We start from the raw sequence: 16,035 nt of genomic DNA on the forward strand, positions 1-16,035 counted from the left end.
AACATCAAAAAGGTATAAAGCTTGCATCTTTTCCAGTCCATCTTGTAGATCTAGGTTTTTGCTCTTTAAAGTCTTTTTTTGGTCCCAAAATGATGATTTTGAACAAAGCATGTTCTTGACCCATTCAGCTGTCCTTTCAAATCCTTGGAAGGGTCTCGAGTCATAAAAATGGAATTCAAGTGGTTGATTTTGCTCCATGCATCATTTAATAGGCCTTAATGGGTTAAGAGGTGGAGTTAAGCTCTTAATGGCCATACAAAATCATAAAGTTGGGAACTTTATGACTCTTGACGGTATTTTATCCATGGATATGAGAAATGGTTGTGAGTGCTTAAGCCATTAAGCACTTATTGGTTTTTGAGTCTTCTAGGAGTATGCCCCGCGTACTCGGAGTACGCCCTGCATACAAGGCCAACCACCCCGATGGTGGTCAACGTGTGAGGTTGCGTGCATGCCCAGCGTACCTTCGGGGTACGCCCTATGTACGCACCGTAAGTTGATTCGGTCGAGCTAACTCGGTTGGGTTGGCTCACTTGACTTATGAACTTTGACCAAGTTTTACCTAAGGCTATTTTGGGATTTTAATTGTGAGTGGTCAGTTGGAGGGATAGGTGTCGATAGGAGCTGAGATTCGGAGTCGGGACCTTATCAGCTATTGATCAGATTGAGAGGTGAGTTTTCCTCACTGTACTTACGGGTCGAAGGCACCAAGGTCGGCCCATTGGATTAGATATCTTTCTATGTGATAGTTGTTGGAGAAGGTGTCTAAGTCTATAACTATATTTGGTATGTACTTGATCCGGCTTGGCATAGTCCATTTGGGTTGCATGGCATCGCAACAATTGGATAGACAAAACGAGAAAAGGACACTTACGATTTGTTAATATATTATAAGTTCTAATATATTAATATGAAATCATACTATTTAATTAGTATTGATCAAGAATTAATTTTGTGATCAAAAGAGACTAATTAAATATATGGGGATTGATTGTGTAAATCATTCATTCTTATATAGTGGGCTTATGATCCATGATTCACTAGATTGGGCTAAGTCCCATTGGGTGCTCAATGGATGCTCCGTGAGGTTAAAACCCATGGATCATGGAGGAAATGAAAATCCATGCACATTAGGGTTTACATGGTGTAACCCTACATGTGGCACACTATATAAAGAGCCTCATATGGAGCAAAATCGGCAACTAAGACATAAGAGTGAGGGCTAGCCGAATTTTGTGCACAAGTGTTCTTCTCTCAAGTTATTCCAAGAGTTGTGGTGTTGTGTGAAGCATTTGAGGTATCACATTTGGGGTGCTAGGCTCACAAGGTCTTAAGGAATCCAAGCAACAAGAAAGGTATGTCATTCTACTAGTTTTTTATATTACATGTACCCCAATCACATGCTAGTTAGGATGAAACCTTGGAAAAATAGTATTTGCATGTATAATAGAGGAAACATAGATTCAAGATTCTAGGGTTGCATGCACACCATAGGAGTGTTAGAATGCTCAAAACCCATCAATAGTATGTTATTGTGTTGTAGTGATCTGTTAGATCGGTATCCTGGTATATAGGATGATGCTATGCTTAGTGATCTATAGATCTACCCGATTGTCTGTTGACTGGTTATATGTTGGTTGGTGGTTGAGGTTTTACTACTATGTGTGTGAACCAACATGTCGTGGGAGTTCCAACCTTATGGTTGATTGGGCCCGAAGGTATTCCATCCCGAGGATGACTGACCCTATTGTATATTGGCGTTCCTATCTGATGGTTGATTGAGCTTGGGTTATTCCAACTCGATGATTGATTGGACCCGATATGATTGTATGGTATATGGTGAGACTAGACTGCTTTGTGCATCAGTCAATAGGCCTGGGGTATTCTAACCCGATGGTTGATTGGACCCGACATGTTTGTCATTCCAAACCGATGGTTGATTGGACCAAACTGGTTATGATACGAGGGTATTCCATCCCGAGGATGACTGGGCCCATCGTAGACATGCCTGGTATTCCAGCTCGAGGCTGATTGTGCCAGGCATGAGTATTTGAGCATGCTTTTTTGTATATGTTATCTGTTTGTGTGGTGGTATTTTGGGAGAACTCATTAAGCTTCATGCTTACAGTTTTGGTTTATGGTTTCAGGTACTTCAGTGGACCGTGGCAAGGCAAAGGCGTAACTGTACACATCCTTGGTTTTACAACTGATAGGATCTTAGGAGACTCTGATTTTAAGTAATGTTTGGAAATAATAGTTTGTAAACACTTTGATTAATAAATGGGTCGCTTTTGAAAGGTTTAAATTTGTTGAAATTTTTGGGATGTTAGAGAATCTCAACTTCATCTATGATTAGATAAAAAAAAGAATTCAGTGCATGTTTTTTTCATTGGAAATTAGTCTTCATAACTTAGTAGTTTTTATTCTATATAATAACCTGGAGGGTTGGATCCTATCACCACTCATTTTTTAATGATTTTTTTGTAAGGTTTATATTTACATATTTGACCCAATGTTTTTAAAAAGTTTATTCATTTGGTTTAAAACTTATTTTTTTAAACAATTTTGGCATTTTTCTACATTTTTTAATTTTTTTTTGCATAATAGATGGGCATCAGACAGCTATTTAACCATAAAATTTCCTTAGTTTTTGGGAACTTTTACAAATGTAAAAACACTATAACCAACATTACTTTAAGAACTTATATATCTTTTGATTATTAAAATTTTAGTTTATGTAAATAAATCCCCATTTGTATTTCAGGAGACTTGAAGGAACATCTTTTCAAGGCCCAATTCCCAATAGTTATATCCTTGAACCGACATCCTGCTCTTATAAAAGTTAGACCTATCAGCTCCTTTTAAGTATGTGGCATGTTAATAATTTGTAGCATGTCAAATTTTAGTAGCCATTTCTGGATTCTATAATCCATTAGGCCATATCCAAATGTCATGCGTCAACATCTCAAAGGGTTTATAATCAGCTGCATATTCCAAAAAAAATTACATAAAAGAAGTAACTGAAACTTTACTTATGAAATGATGCAGTTTTGCTTACTTGATCATGATATTTAAAACATAACTATTATTCTACCCCAACTAATTATTATTTTTTTCTACATGAACTAACCTTTCTTTTCCTTTATAGTTCTATATAAGCATTGATAAAAATGCTAAAAACTCAGCTCATGACCTGTTTGCTTCTTACTATCCTTCAGGGTAATTATGTCTTCTATAGTTAAAGTTTTATAATCATATACCGCCTTAATTATCAATGATTATTTTTTACTAACTTGGAAACTAAAATGCAGGGTAGTTATGCCTCCTTTTTGTCCTACCTTACAAAATCTTTTTAAGCTGTTGACGAAAATCAATGTTCGTTAATACTTATTGTAACTTTCAGTAATTTCTCTGTTTGAAGTCTCATGTTAATTAACATTTTCAACCTTATTTGTTATTGGTACTTTTCCTGTTTAAAATCTTACGTATCTGTTTCCTCCGAAATTTACTTGTGGGTATCTTATTTTCACCTTAATTTGTAGTTGGTTCATTTGTTTTATGGGTATGTTGTTGAGTGCTTACTTGATAGGAAAGTTGTATGATATGGGTTCTGCTTTAAATGTTGAAACTGAACAACCAATCAGACATTACTAATAAATCATTCCATATACAAGGTAGAAATTTTTTGTGAGTTAATCATTTTGTTTTTCCTGACATTTTGCTGACTGTTTTACTATTTGACTAGAAAGTTTCACTTTGTTTTATGCCGACTAAAGTAGATCCAATTCGATTTTAGCCCGTTGCTTATGTTTTTATTTGTTCAAGTTTTTATAACATTATATATGTACAATTTACTGAAAACATTCATAACGAATAAAAATAACAAAAAATCGTAAAAAATGGAAGGCTTCAAACCCCCGCAACGTGGGGACCTTCTCTAGTTTTGACTAAAATTAGGAAGAAAATGCATGGCCCATCCGTTGAGCCCAAACCCCATCATTTGTGGGCTTCAATCTTGCTAGAATTTCTATATTTTTTTGGGTTTATTTTATTTCATTCTCCATATAAGTTACATGGAATTAGGATGTCCTCATTAGTCTCACTAGGTTGGAGAAAGTATTCTTTGATTATTTTTATTTAACTTTCCAAACTTCAGTTATCAACTGAGTACCAAAAATAGAGTTGTCATATATATACTCACCATTATGAAGTTCCAAGGCTATTTGCAAATGTAACACCCCGACTCTCAGGTATAAATTTTACATCTTTATTTCCATTTTAAAGGGGCTACTCGACATGTCGGATGCCCTGACTCGACGAGTGGGAACGAAATCAGCCGCGTATTTTAAGTGACCAACTCAACGAGTCGGAGGACACGACTCGACGAGTTGGAGCTGGTGGATGAAACCCTAATTTCCAGGGTATTGCAACCTATTTAAAGGTTCATTAGCCTCCCTTGGCCTCCCCTCACCGTCCCCTTGAGCTCTGAAACCCTAATTCGTGTGTGTCCTCCATTTTGTGTGATTTTCAAGCTTGGAAGGAGACTTGGAAGAAGAAGGCTTGAAGTATAAGAGCATTGAAGTGTAGAGGAGCTGGTGGATCCGACTGTTCTGCTTATTGGCATCATTTTGAAGGTAACAGGTCATTACCTTGACTTTCCTCCTTGTAGATCTCTTTATGCTTGAGATTAGGGCCATTTTAGCTTGTTTGGTGTTTCATTTCGGGTATTGAACATGATCTAAAGTTGCAACTTCATATCTAGACTCATCTTGGTTCTTATGGCCATAAAGTTTCAGCCTTTAGCAAGATAATGCCTTATCCTCACTTAGAACCTCTTCTCTAGCTTGATTTTGGCCATTAACACCTTGCATGTACGTAAAGTTTGCAACTTTACGTAGGAAGTATGCTCTAGGAACTCAGATCTGCAATATGGAGCTTTGGGGTGGCTTATAAGCATCTGAATGGAGAAAGGACTGAAGAGACTCGACGAGTTGCATGGCCAACTCGGCGAGTCCGATGAAGATTAGCCTTGAAGGTTTCTGCATGAATTCGACGAGTCAGTAGGATGACTCGACGAGCCAATTAGGGTTTTACCAACTTCTGGACATGCATAGACTCGACGAGTTGGTCGTAAACTCGGCGAGTCAGTGAGGGTTTTATGACCTTCTGAACCCTTAAGGAACTCGACGAGTTGCTAGCTGCACTCGACAAGTTGGGTGTAACTCCCATGTTTCTGAGCTAAGCATTAATGATGATGTAATAGTCTAGGTCAACCATTGTAAACCATTTTAAAGTAATAAAGATGAATTACTTGAATATTATGTGAATTATGTGTTTTTGTGTGCTTATTGCTTGTTTATAATAATATAATAAATAAAGGATAAAAATAAGCGTCAAAAATAAAATGTTAGATAAACCAATATCTATGAAGAAAGTTGTAGTGATCATGACAAGAATTCCGAAAATATAAAGAACACCGAAATCCGAGTTTTAACTAAGACGTTATGACCTGTCGAAGTTTCGCGACAGAACCAACACGACACTGCGTGACGTAAATAGTAAATTTATGATAGAGCACTTTTTAGCCTTGGTGACCTACACGAAAGTCGTAGTATTTGTTAAACTGAGAGTGTGCATAAAAAAACTCCCAAATCTGACTTCGTATGAGGAAGTTATGATTTCTCTAAGTTTCGGATCGACAGTGCACAGCCCGAAGTTCGAATATTAGATCGAGTAGTTTTTAGCCGACACAACCTAAACGAGAATCGAAGATCTCGTTGATAGTAGCATAACGATAAAAATGCAGACGAAACTGGACGTCGGATGAAGAAGTAATGGATTTTTAACGAATTTTCCTGTCCCAGACTGTTAAAAATATAAATTTAAAAATAAAGTCAGAACTAGCCGACAAAGTCTAAACAAAAGTTGTAGAGAACGTTCCCACCTATGTGTGGATATAAAGAAAGTCGAAAACGGAGCTCGTATGCGAAAGTTACGAATTTTAGAAGCCGAGTGTGCAAATTGCAAGTCTGGTCCGAAGGGTACGCCCAGCGTCCGAGTACGCCCCGCGTACGAGGTCACTACACTCAGCGGTCTAATCTTTCTTGTGGTCCGAGATAGGCCATGTCGCCCCATCGAAGCACCAACATGTGTTGTACGAATCGAGAGGTACGCCCCGCGTAGAGCTTCGGTACGCCGAGCGTACCTGCGAGGCTCCGCCTATAAAAGGCATGCGAGGGCAGCTGACATTCTCACTCATTTCCACCTTTTTTCTCTCACTACTTTCTCTCTCTAGCCCCCTAAACCCCCCCCTAAATCCTAGGAAAACCCCCTAGCCCCCGAAGGAAGCTCAGAGAGCCCGAAGTCTCCGAGAAAAAGAGTTTTTTGGTTTGAAACCCTGCCCGCGTGGAGCCCGGTTTTCAAGCAAACTTCCCGGTTTCGTCGACGGAAATTATTTTAAGAAGCGAAGTGCTGTCCAAATCACTCCTTATCAGGTGAGTGTATAGTCACTTTCATCTTACACATAGATATGAAGTATTTTATATAAATTACGTGCTATGTGTATAAATATATGTTGTTTGTTTACCTGGGATGTTTGCTGGATGAAAGATCTGAACCTCTTTCTTTTCAGATCTGAACTTCTTCCTTCATATCTAAACATTTTCTTCCAGATCTGAACTTTCTCCTTCAGATCTATATTTTTCCTTCGGATCTAAACTTTTTCTTTTTAGATCTAAGACTTTTCTTCAGATCTAAATGGTATATGTATTTTTTTGTCAGATCTAACCCTTCTCTTTCAGATCTGAACTTTTTCCTTCAGATCTAGACTTTCTCACTGCAGATCTGAACTTTTCAGATCTAAACCTGGTATATGGATGATTTATACTTGAGATCTATGTTGTATGAAAGATAAAAACTTCATTTTCATATCTGAGTTGTATATGTGTTTTATATCTACAAATATGTTGGGTAAAACATGGGTAGATGAAATAGTTGGTGTGTGATGAAATAAAATGGCGAGAAGCCTCGATGTTGACATTGATCCAGTCATCTAGCGGAGTATGGATGACGACCACAGACTTTTCTAGGAAGTCCAGTGGAACGCTAACAGGCTCGCAACCTGTAGGTGTTTGTAAATGATGTGTTCACCGATGTACTACATCCCCCCCATGATTGCCTTACGAACACTTATGGCTAAGGAATCCCCTTAGCAGTAGTGTCCATCCCGATGAAATTCCTTAGGATAGGTCCCTTATTATAGATGCTTTAGGGACGTAAGGTGAGGATAACGTGAACGGGTAATCGGGTTTAATGATTGTTGAAAATAATAAACTTATTTATTGTGGGTTGAAAACCCTATATGATCACCAGCCTGAACCACTCAGTTTCTTGTATTACAGGTAGTGTCAAAAGCATAGTTGGATGACTTGACGAGAGATTATGGATTCTAGGCCAGTAGAAAATAAAAGGAATGTTGTAAGGCCTATGTTGTTTTGAGGCCAGATTGTGTTTTGTGGCCTATGATGTTTTTGGTTTATGCTTCTGATCTGTATCGATGATTGACATTCTGAGTTTTTTGTAATGTAATGAAAATACATTTCTTTAAGAAATGCTTTGATAAAATTTTATCATATTTTGATTTGGGAAACAAATTCCGCAACACTTTTCTTAAGAAGTTACTCTGATTTTTATTAAAAAGCATAAACGAAATCGGTCTTTTCTGGCCGTAAAAATGGGGATGTCACAGTTGGTATCAAAGCATTAGTTTAAGTGAACTAGGAATTTGTAGGATTTGTAGACTTAAACTTAGAATGTTAAGCGATGATCGTGAGATGAGTGTCTTCCATATTTTAGACACGAGCACTAGTTTATTTTAGGAAAGATGCCTAAAATGCTTTAATGTGCTAAATGCTTTATGCTCTCCTTATGTGCTATTATTTGTTTGTGTCACACCCCCGAACCAGACGGCGGAAACGTCCGAGGGCTTGGGTGACTTCTTTCTTGTAGTATCATCACAGAGTATATAATTGAAACATAACATCATCATCATCACACATGTAATATTACAACTGTCATTGGTTTACATCAAATATTGTATTTCAATATTACATGCCAAAATATTCAAATTATGATGAAACAAAACATAACAAAATATCCATGAATTCTTTCTGCCCAACATGCTCAACGATTTCCTGAGAACACAAGTTAATTTAAAAAGCTCAACATAAAAATGTTGGTGAGTTCATAAGCATGTTTGAGAAAATGTTATGTATTGATTTGTAAACACCAGAAAATCCGATATTTTCTGAAAAACAGTTTGAAATATTTGAAATGTCTGTGTCCGATCTTGTATTAATGCATGAGTGTTATTATTTGTGAGAATATATAAGGAGAATGAATCCCAGACAACCCGATGTTGTCTGCTTATGAGAATATTGGAATCTCAACACCCGAGTTTGAGTACCAGTGCGAGTTTGTTACCGTGTTATCCCAAAAAGAAAAGGAAAGATGGTTTCCCGTAAATTTTATAACGTTAATTCCTCTAAAAGTGAGTCGTTATAACCATACTAGATAATGACAATTTCTCATGTCTTGGTGTTTTTCGGATGCCGACGGAAAAAGGTAAGGATTTTGTCACCCTAGACTGGCCTAGTCTAACTGTAGCTAACAGCTTAGGTGTGGGGTGTCACCCTCGTATAGATCTATACACAACTCCCGCTCTCCCTCCAGGAGACTCTGGTTATAACTACAAGCTACGATTGTACACTCAATAGGTGTCAACCGACACGTCTCACTAAATCCTTAATCGAATTTATGCGAAAAAGAAAAACATATAAGGTATATTCCAGACCCAATAAACATGTAAGTGGAAAACTAAGGCCCACTAAGAATGTGAATTATTTTCAGGCTCAAAAGGAATGAGAATATATATCCCGGCCCAATATACATATAAAAGGACAACTAAGGTCCATTTAACATGTATATTATTTCCAGGCCTAATAAGGACGTGAATACCGAAACCGATTCGTGGTTTGTTACGTTGGTTATTTACGGTATGTTGTTTACCAAAGTGACATAAAAGCTCACCTTTTTGCAAAAGATCATTTTTGGTCCTAAAAACCAAAAATTTACAATTTTGGCACCTTTTTGGTAAAAATGATAATTTAGGTCCTTTAAGGACAAAACTTGCATTTAGGGCTAGTTTTAAGTAGAAATAACATTTTTAACTCGCTTTTGTCAAAAATATCATTTTTGGATTGGTTTTATGAAAATGTGCATTTTCGGCCCATTTATAAATAAATTCATCTTTTTGACCCAAGCTTTCAATAAAATTCACCCTTTTTGTTCTTCTTATCTAAAATTTACATTTTTGACACTACTTTGTTGAAAATGACATTTAAGCCCACAAAAGTCCAAAAATTTACAATCTTGGCCCAAGAATTCGTAAAAGCCCAAAAGAAGCCCATTTGTGAAAATTTACACTTTTATCCCTTTTTAAAATCATAAATACCATAAAGATTCATATTTATCAAAATAAATCCTTTTTGGTCCCTTAAAAACCGTGAATCACATAAAAATACCCCATTTTTGGTTATTTTGTCACTTTTGGTCCTCTTATGCAAATTTTCTTAGTTTTTAACACTTTGAAATGTTTTAAACCTTTTCTTTGCATAATAAGTTGATATAAGTGTTATGTTCTACAAATATCATCACATTTTAGTAGATCTTCATGTTCATGGAGTTTATAACACAAAATCACACATATATCATGAAAAACACAGAAAATCATGCATACACACATAGATCTACACAAAACGACTTGTATTCTCCCCCAAAACATAGTTAAAAACCAAAAATCGGCGGTATGAACTCACTTTGCTTTGGAGGTTTCGGTTTTTGGTGAAGAATGAGAGAGATTCAGCCTAGCTCACTTTTTGAAGAGAATTTCGAGTTCAAGATGGTTCTAGGAGCTTAAATTACGAAATGAGAGTGGTTTAAGGAGAGATTTTTAGAGTAAAATTGAATCAAAAGTTATAGAGTTTCACAATAACTTACCAAGAATGAATGAGATTTGATGGAGAGTCCTTGATGCACCCTTAAAATTCACGAGAATTTGGAAGAATGAAGGGAGTTTTCTTGGAGTTCTATAGAGGTTTTTGATGTAGTTGGAATGAAAGAGTATAAGGGTGGTGGTGTGAGTCTTGGGCCGAGAATAGAAGAAGAAGAAAGAGGGTGATTAGACATGGGGTTATTACATGGAGGATTAGTGTTTTGTTTGGATAATTAGCCTAGATATCCTCCAAATAAACATGAAGTGTCTCCTAAACATGATTCCCTCTTTTCTATTTTTTTTAGTGTGGGCCATGAATGAGGAGAAAGGAAGAGAGAAAAGGGTGTTTGGGCCTACATTGAACATATTCAAAATTTTAGGCCCAATGTGAAGGTTATCGGCCCATTGGGCCCTTCTTATGGGTTCACGACCCAAAGGTGGTGAAGGGATGGGATTTACGGCCTAATTACAATGCAAAGATGGGTTTACGGTCCATCACCGTTCAATAGAGTGGTTCACGACCCATCATGGCCCATGATAATAAAGTGAGTTATTTTAGGCCCAACATGGCCTAAATGCTACGGTTTGATGAATGTGGGTCTATTTAGGGTCCAAATAGGGTTCCTAGACCCAAAGTAATCAAATTGAGAGTTTATTGGCCCATTAGGCCTAATAAGAGGATCCAGGTCCATCCTGAGGTGAACCGGGTTATTAGGGTTCTCAAACCCACAATTGAGTATCTGAGATGTATTAAATTAGGTTTTGGACTTCACTCAGGAGTTTTGATTCAAATGGATGTTTTTGATTGAGCATAGAACATGATATCCACTTAGATTACAAGTTTTACAAGAGTTGATGTTTACATGAAAACAAAATTTCCTAGCTAAAAATGCTAGTTGTGACAGTTTGGATCTATGGTCTGTTGCCGACCGGATCCGGAAATCTTATGTGTTTAGGATTCTAAGCGTTCAATTACGATATTAGAACTAGCATGTAAACGTTTCGGAGTGATAAGGAGAATTTAAACGTCTATCGTGAATAAAGATCTAAATTCACCTAATTTGGTGTATAGATCGAGATGCCAAGAACCCGAACTGGAGCTGGAAACGCAAATTGTAACATCCCATTTTTCAAGTAGCATCAAATTCATCCCTCGGATTTGAATTAGGTCGCTTTTGGCCCTTGGTTTTAAAGGAAGTGGCAAGAAAGGACCCAACATGAAAAGGTGGCAACTAGGTGAGTACGTATGCCCAGCGTAGAAGGTTAAATGATTGCGGGTGTGGGAGGAGTACACCCAGCGTACTCTCAGAGATCCTAAACCCTAATTTGGAGGCTAAACACTATATAAGGAACATTATGGCTCAAACCCTAGCCTCCTTATCAGCCTCCCCAACCTCAGAAAAACCCTAGAACGTCTCATCCCTTCATTCTTGTGTGATCTTGATCTTGAGAGGCCATCTTGGTATCTTTAAGCTTGGAAGAGGAAAGAAGAAGTTGGCAAGGAAGGACTTGGGAAGTTTGAGCTCATAAATCTGGAATAGCATCATCATTTGAGACTCTTTAGAGGTGTAAAGTTCATAACTTTCCTCAAGAATGCTTAGATCTAGTGTAGTTTGATTTTGAAGTCATTTTGGTCCCAAGTATAGAACTTTATGGTTCAAATCCGATTTCTGGACTTAGAGTTGCCACTCGCAGTTCAAAATGAGTCCCTAAGGCAGAAAGTTGCCATCTTGAATGTCTTATTGGATTCATGCATGAGTTAAGATCATTTCTATGAGAATGGAATGCTATTTTGGAATTTGGGCTTATTAGGGTCATGCAAAGTCACCAAGTCAATGACTTTATGGATTAAGACGTTGAAAAGGGCTTGGATCTGTGATTGTAGCTTATGGATTGGAGTATTAAGCACTTAATGGGAAAGTGACTTATCAGGGGAGTACGCTGAGCGTACATGCAGGTACGCCCAACGTACTCACCATTTAGCTAGTACACCCAGCGTATATAGGAGTACGCCCAACGTACTCATCAGATATGGGCCTTGCGAGTTTTGGGCCTCGGTTTGGGCCATGCAGGGGATTTTGGTTCTTTGGGCCTTAGTGGGCCATCGGAAGTCAGATAATGTGGGCCAAGAAGATGTTTGGGCTTAGGGTAAGGCCCGTTAGGGGGATTGGGCCCAATTTAGAAAAGTGGGCCATTAGTGGGCCACTAGTGGCCTTCGAAAGCCTACTTAGTGATGGGTTTGGTTTTGGTAAGACAAAATGGACTATATGGACCCCTTAGTCAGGATTGATAGCCCATATGTTGACTCAACATTCGTTATTTTGGATAGTTCGGGATTTTCGGTGAGACAGCACTTCGGGAGCGACACTTCAGTTCAGACAGGCGTTGCGAGGTGAGTTATCCTTACTATATCAACAGGGTCTAAGGCACGAAGGCCGGACCTTTATCAGATTTGTATCAGGGTATTTGATTGATATTGTAACATCCACAAATTTTTCGCCAAAATTTAAACTTTTAAATCATGAATAAAAATCAAATAACATTGTTTACAAATCAATATCCATCAGAGTGTCCCAAAATCATAACATAAGGATGAGGAGCGGTACGGTCACGCCTTCGCCTTGCCATGAACTCCTGAAGTACCTAAAACAATAAACTGAAAACTGTAAGCCTGAGGGCTTAGTGAGCTACCCCCAAAATACCAATACCGCACTGATAATACCATATCCATAATAATCAACCAATCAACATGCATACTGGGCCATCGGCCTGACTGGACCGCCCTATCGGGCCTACAGTCTATCTGAATCTATCCCGAGCCTTCAACATGACTGGTCCGCCACGTGGGCCTGCAGTCTCCCCGGACCGCTCATAGGGTATGTTGGCCTTCAGCACAAAGCAGGACCGCCTCAACCCGACCAACAAGCAAATAACCATGTGCGCGTAACTATCATATACTAGCATATACAAACATCAAACATATCTATCTCACTGATCATCAATCATAGAATTCTCTCGTAACTAGAGTACCGACCTAGCAGGTCACTATCATACCAATCCTTACGGATCATAAGAGCATAACATACTGTCTACCCTGATTCTGATCTAACAGATCATAACCACATGCATCATACCATAACAATAACAACTAAAGGGCCGACCTTGGTGCCGTAGACCCTATCGATATAGTGAGCACCTTGCAAATGTCGACTCGGTAGATAAATCCCCACTCTCGAATCACTTGACACAGGCTCCACCACCTAATACCATAGCACAATACACTCATAAGTCCTTAACCTTATAAGGTACTCCATAACCCACTAGACAACCCTTGGTCAAAGTCAAAGTCCTCAGTCAAGGTCAACAGTCCATGTTGACCCCAACTCGCCGAGTACCCTCGGCTACTCGCCGAGTTCCTTGAAGCGCTTCCCAACTGGCCGAGTCATCGGGGTGGCTCGTCGAGTTCCTTCGATTCTCGTTCAAATTTCAAGGCCACCCGTCGAGTTCCCTCCTTGCAACTCGACGGGTACACACGCATACACACCTAGGGAAAACTCATCCGACTCGCCGAGTTGTTCTTCAACTCGTCGAGTCTTAAGGTAATCATCATCAGACTCGCCGAGTTGTTCATCCAACTCGTCGAGTTCACGGCCATCTTCATGTGACTCGCAGAGTCAACCTTGCGACTCTCCGAGTCCATTCAGTCCTTTTCCCATACAGACTTGATTTGAGCCATGCAGCGGCTCCAAATCACAGATCCAAGCTTCTAGGGCATGCTTATCACGTAAAGTTGCAAAATTTACGTGCATGCATGGCTATAAAGGCTCTAAATGCCTATTTTAAGTTCTTAATGGAGCTTCATGCTCAAGAGAGACCTCAATCATGACCAAAACTGTAACTTTATGCTTCTAGAATCCGAGGAGGGTCCAGATCTAAAGTTACAACCTCAGATCTAGCCCATAGCTCATCCTTCCAACTTAATATCTCACAAAAACCCTAAACTCAACCAATAGAAGAGATTCACAAGGAAAAAGGCGATTTGGTTACCTCCAGAAGGTGATAACTAAGATAAGTGTTGATTCCCACACTCTACTTGCTCCAATCCTTTTGTTCCCCAAGCTCCTCTTCTCAAAAGATCTCCTCTCCAAAGCTTTACACTCACAAAGTGAAACACCACACGAATTAGGGTTTTCTAAGCTCTCAAATGACTGCAAAGAGGCCAAAGGAGGCTTATCATTCCTTAAATAGGGTGCAAAACTCCGGGATTTAGGGTTTCATCTGCCAGCTCCTACTCGTCGAGTCCCTTAGTGGACTCGGCGAGTAGATCACTAAACACGCGTAACAAACCCGTTGCTACTCGACGAGTAGAGCAACCAACTCGTCGAGTAGGCCTTGAAACCAATTAAATTCTTATTTAAACCATACCTGAGTATCGGGGCGTTACAATTCTCCCCCACTTGAACTAGACTTCGTCCTCGAAGTCCGCTGGACTAAACAATGCCGGGTAATGCTCCCGCATTTCCGCCTCCGGCTCCCACGTCCACTCAGATCCTCTCTGATGCTCCCACTGCATTTTCACCAACGGTATCTCTTTGTTCTGCAAAATCTTCTTCTTCTTCTCCAAAATGGCCACAGGCCTCTCCACATAGTTCAGGCGCTCATCGACCTGAATATCATCCAGTGATACCACTGCCTCCTGGTCCATAACACACTTCCGCAATTGCGAAATATAGAACGTGCTGTGGATCCGGCTAAGCTCCTCCGGGAGCTCCAACCTGTAAGCCACCTTGCCAACCCTGGAAATGATCCTGAACGACCCAATGAAACGGGGACCCAATTTTCCCCTCTTTCTGAAACGAATCACACCCTTCCAGGGTGAGACTTTCAGAAGTACCATGCCACCCACCTGAAATTCCAACTCAGATCGGCGTCTATCGGTATAACTCTTCTGCCGACTCTGAGCGGTCTGCAAACGCTGTCTAACCTGCTGGATCTTTTCGGTAGTCTGCAAGACTACCTCCGTCCTACCCATCACTCTGTGTCCAACTTCACCCCAACAGACCGGGGTTCTACATCTCCGGCCATACAACAGCTTAAAAGGCGCGGCGCCAATACTGGAATGATAGCTGTTGTTGTAGGCGAACTCTGCAAGCGGTAGGTGGGAATCCCAACTCCCACCAAAATCAATAACGCACGCCCTCAACATATCCTCGAGGGTCTGGATGGTCCGCTCACTCTGCCCATTTGTCTGCGGATGGAAAGTTGTACTAAAATGCAGTCGCGTACCCAGTTCCGCATGGAACTTCTGCCAAAAACGGGAAGTAAACCTGACATCCCTATCGGAAACGATAGAAACTGGAACCCCATGGCAAGAGACAATCTCGCTGACATACATGTCGGCCAATTTCTCTACCGACGAATTCTCCCGTATGGCCAAGAAATGGGCACTCTTGGTCAACCGATCCACGATGACCCAAATAGCATCAAACCCCTTTGCCGTCCTCGGCAGCTTGGTAATGAAATCCATCGTGATCTGCTCCTATTTCCACATGGGAATCTCCAGAGGCTGCAGCTTGCCATGCGGCCTCTGATGCTCGGCCTTGACCATCCTACAGGTCAGGCACCTCTCAACATACCCAGCGATTTATCGCTTCATGCACGTCCACCAGTAACTCAAACTCAAATCCCGGTACATCTTGGTGGCCCCCGGGTGTATAGAAAAGTGAGACTTATGAGCCTCCTCCATCACTGTCTGCCGGATCACTCCGGTCATCGGAACCCAAACCCGACCGTGTCGGATCAACAATCTGCGGCTATCCTGAACAAACCGGGCGTTCTCGCCCTTAATCCGCTCCATCTTCCAGTTCTCTGGTCTCATGCCCTCGACCTGAGCATCCCTAATCAAGCTCACGAGCGGGGAATCCACCGCTATCCTCATACATCTTGCCGGGGTAGAAGACCCAACTGCCTTGCGGCTCAAGGCG

This window comes from Lactuca virosa, chromosome 7, assembly GCF_052849685.1.
Source record: "Lactuca virosa cultivar CGN04683 chromosome 7, Lactuca_virosa_CGN04683_v6, whole genome shotgun sequence".
In the NCBI taxonomy this organism is placed as follows: domain Eukaryota; kingdom Viridiplantae; phylum Streptophyta; class Magnoliopsida; order Asterales; family Asteraceae; genus Lactuca; species Lactuca virosa.